We start from the raw sequence: 4562 nt of genomic DNA on the forward strand, positions 1-4562 counted from the left end.
TTTCCATCTCAACTTGTTGGTTGTCTGCACCGGGTAGACCTGTGCCGCAATAGTCATTTGAGTCATTTGACGGCAATATACCTGTGCCGCTATGTGTATCCGAGTCATTTGACAGCAGAGGCAGTACACAGATCCTTGGTGTCTCTTTAAGCACAGTCTCGGCAGGTGTGGGCAATGCTGGAATAGCAGCTTCACCTGGAGTATCTACAGTCTCTTCTAATTCTATTTCTGAGCTCTGTTTGGTCTGCCGATGCTGCAACAGGTCAATGTGGCAACGGATCACATGGCCATCATCCAGAGCCACCTCATTCGATAGTGGCCCTGACACTTTCATAACTATGTTTGCCCATAGTTCCTAGCCCAAACATGCTCACCCAACTGTAGATTCCTGGGATGCTTGGGTTGCGCCATTTCAGCAGCTATCCTGTCAGGGTGGAGGCAGTCTAGCTTTGTTGTGAGCCGACGTCCCAACCTTAGTTCAGCTGGGCTGCGTCCCATTGTGCTGCTTGGAGTTGTGTGCTGGCATAAAAGGAAGTTTGCCAGGTGATGATTCCAGTCTCCCTTAGTCAGTCTTTTAAAGGATTCTTTAGTGGACCTTACCATCCATTCAGCCTGGCCGTTGGTAGCTGGATGGAATGGAGCCAAAATGGTGTGTCTAATCATGTTAGCATTAAGGAATGACTGGAATTCTGTAGCTATGAATTGTGCCCTGTTGTCAGACACAATAACATCTTGCAGTCCATGTGTGGCAAATAGCTGTCGCAGTTCCTGGATGACCCTGGCAGTAGTCATAGATTGGACAGGTACTACCTCTAACCATTTTGAATAACTGTCCACAACAATGAGGAATACCTGTCCCTGAAATGGACCCACAAAGTCAATGTGCATGCGAGGCCAAGGGGCTTACGTGGTCTCCCAGCAGTGCACAGGTGCCTGGGGCATTTCTGGATGGGTCTCTTGGCAGACCTGACAGCTCCTTACTTGAGCCTCAATGTCCTTGTCCAGGCCAGGCCATCACAAGTAACTTCTTGCAAGTGCTTTCATTCTTACGATACCTGGATGTCCCTTATGCAGAGATTCTAACACTCTGGCTTGCAATTTGGGCGGAACAATTACACTGCTTCCCCACAGCACACAACCTTTGTGGGCTGACAGCTCATCTTTTCTGCATGTATAGTGCTGAAACTCTGGACCTGGTCTGTTTTCTGGCCATCCCCTCAACACCCAGTTGAGAACGCGGCTGAGTGTTCTGTCAGTGGCAATTTCAGCAGCCACATCTCCCGCATGTAGGGGTGTCTCTGGAAGATTCTCGATTGCCAGGATATGAACTGCTGGGGCTGGATCTGGATCTGTATGTGGCAGAGGCAGTCAGCTGAGTGCATCAGCATGGCCCATTTCCTTGCCAGGCTTATGGACTAGCCTGTATGACTAGGCAGTCATAAAGATTGACCATTGCAGCATCCTTGGTGACAGGATCTGCAGAGTCTGCTTGTCAGCTGTAAAAAGTCCAAGCAGTGGCTTGTGATCTGTAAAAACTGTAAAGGGTCGCAGTGGCTTGTGATCTGTAAAAACTGTAAAGAAGTCATGGAACTTCTTAATTCCTGCGACAATAGCGAGAGCTTCTTTGTCAATTTGAGCATAGTTCCTCTCGGCTGGTGATAATGTCCTAGAGTAGTAAGCAATAGGAGCTTCACGACTATCTTGCATTTGACGGCTTAACACTGCCCCAATGCCATAAGGTGAGGCATCACAGGCTAATGTCCCTGGAAGTTTCTCGTTAAAGTGAGCTAACATAGAGCTCAAAGATAGCAGTGATTTGATTGCTTTGAATGTCTTTTTGTGGTTGTTTGTCCACACCCAAGGTGTTTTTTTGTCTAGCAGACAGTGGAGTGGCTCTGCCAATGCTGCTTTGTGTGGCAAAAATGAGTGGTAAAGGTTTAATAGTCCTAAGAATGCCTGCAGCTCCCCCTTAGATTTACATCAGGGGTCTAGTTGAATGGCTTCAAGCTTAGCATCAGATGGATGGATCCCAGCAGCATCTATCTGGAATTCCAGTTCACGCCAATTTGACACTTGCCCCTTTTTAACTTTAACCTGCCTCATGGAAACTTTGAAGCACTGCCCTGAGACATTCAGCTAGGACTGCCGCTGATTCTCCTGCAATCAGGACGTAATCAAAATAGGGGCAGACGCCAGGTATATTTTTCAGTGTCCGTTCCATAATGCTTTGGAACAAACCGGGGGCTACACTTACCCCGAACTGCAGGCAGCGTACTCAGAATGCCCGTCTGTGGGTGATGCTGGTCTGCACTTCTGTGGTGGCAGCATCATCTGGCAGCTGTTGGTATGCTTGTGCAAGGTCTAGCTTGGCAAACAGGTGGCCTCCTTGGAGCGAGGCTAGAATGTGGCTTACCACTGGAATTGGATAAGTGCACTTATTGTGCACTTGTAGTCTGCACAGATGCGGACGTCCCATTAGGCTTCACTTGGGTCACTATGAGAGTCTCCCACAGGCTATTGTCCATGGGTTGGAGCACTCCCTGTTGCACTAGTTTGTCCAGCTCCGCATCAATCTTTGGTTTTAACGTGAAGGGCACTCTGCATGGTTTAATTCTCATTGGAATGACTGTCGGGTCAAGATTTAGGGAAATGGGCGCCTCTCTGTATTTTCCTATGTCAGAACTGAACACATCAGCATACTGTTGGCATACTGCTGCCAGGTCAGTTTCTTATGTGTGATGGATGCCCATTACATGGATGCCCAGGGCTTCAAACCAGTCTAATCCGATGAGACTGGTGCGCTGTCCATCGATGACTACCATGCTGAGGGGACTCTCAAACTCTTTGAATTTGACCCTTACAGTGGCTTCACCCCTAACAGACACATGGCAATTTTGAAAATCAGTCAGAATAAGGCTTGACAGTTTGAGTTGAACTCGCCTCTTGCCTTGTCTACAAATATAATCAAAAGTCTTGTATGAAATGATTGATAGAGCTGACCCGGTGTCTAGCTCCATAGAACATGGGACCCCTTGAAGTTTAACTTGAAGTCTTAACTTTTCTTTGACGGGGCGTTGGGCTCCGTCGGCTGAATACTTCTCCTCCCTGAACAATATCCAACCGTGTTCTGTCCCAGGGCCCATCTACCTTTCTGAGGTATGTCTGCAGGGCTAGCTTCTTTCTGGTGACCTCTACAGACCCTGGCGATGTGGCCTTGCTTCCCACAGGCACAGCACAATGCTGTGCAAAACCTGCACTCAGTTCTTTTATGTTGTCCACCGCAGCTCGCGCAGTTCAGAGGAAGGATTGATTGTTCTGTTGCACGATGCAGTCTAAATGGCTCTTTTTGGAGTCAGTCGATCCCATCGACTTCTTCTGGTTCACCCAGTCTCTCAATGGTCTCCTGATGTATTGCTGTGGGGCTGGAGTGTGTTTTCTGAAGCCAGAGAGCTGTCACTGCTCCACCGGCAGCTTCATCTGCCATAACTTTTTTCAGAGCATCTTGGAATGTCAGATTCTCCTTGGCAAATAGGTGCTGCTGCAACTCTCTGTTCAACAGTCCACACACATCTGTCTCTTAGATGATCTTCCAAGTCAGGGAATTCACAGTAGCGTGAAGCTTGACGAAGTGCTGCCATGAACTCAGCTACTGATTCTCTTGACTTTTGCTTCCATTGTTCGAATGCGTGATGCCAAGCGATTACGGACAGCTTTGGCTCAAAGTGCTCTTTTAGCCTCCTCTTTAAGTCTACATAGGTTACTGATTCGATGCTTGCTGGTGCTACCAGATTCTCAGTGATGTCGAACATAGCTTGTCCACACATGCAGAGCAGAGTAGCCGCTTTCAAGTCATCTTCTCTAACCTGGTTGGTCCGCAAGTAGTTGTCTACCCTGGAGATGTAAGAGCTCCATTGTTCTGGATGGGAGACATCAAACTCATTTAGTCTGCCAAGCTTGGCCATGGTAATCGTTTGGTGAGGTCCTGGACTCTGCCTCTCTTGCTGTGATAGGAGATGAACTGCCTAGATCCTGGGGACGGATCCCTCAGGACACTGTGCCTTCAATGTGGCTTACTGGCAGACAGCATGGGGACATGGTCCTACCAGGGCTTTGGTGCTTGGTCTAACATCCAGTGACTTCAACTCTAGAAAGCATCATTTCTCTCCTTCAGCAAGATCCCACCTTCGTCGCCACTATTGTGTAGTGGGTTTTTGGAGGCATTAACCAGACCGGTTTAATACAACACGATTTATTACAGCAGAAACAGAACTGGTTTACTGACAAAATGACAGCTATTTATACTTTCCGCCTCTAGGTGGTGACCAATCAAATCAAACAGTATTTTCCTGCTCAAACTTAAACTTAACTTTTCCCTACAAAACAGTTGGAGACACGTTTAAATTAAAACACATTAAGTCTTGATATCAATACATAACAATAACTACTTTAATGATATTTTAGTTAATAGCTAGCTGCTCCTCACTGCAATATTGGGCCAGGGCACAAAGGCTCCATTTCAGGCCCACATATTAAAGAAAAGATTGCAGCACTGTCAGCATATA

The 4562-nt window shown here is 47.3% G+C and overlaps 1 pseudogene; it reads right to left on the reverse strand.

Annotated features, from left to right (window-relative positions):
• Positions 1-336: 336 nt before the first annotated feature.
• LOC120308451 lies at positions 337-3962 on the reverse strand (annotated as a pseudogene).
• Positions 3963-4562: the final 600 nt, after the last annotated feature.

The sequence above is a fragment of the Crotalus tigris genome, unplaced genomic scaffold (genome assembly GCF_016545835.1).
Source record: "Crotalus tigris isolate CLP2741 ecotype Arizona unplaced genomic scaffold, ASM1654583v1 scf7180000017916.3911339, whole genome shotgun sequence".
NCBI classification, from domain to species: Eukaryota; Metazoa; Chordata; class Lepidosauria; order Squamata; family Viperidae; genus Crotalus; species Crotalus tigris.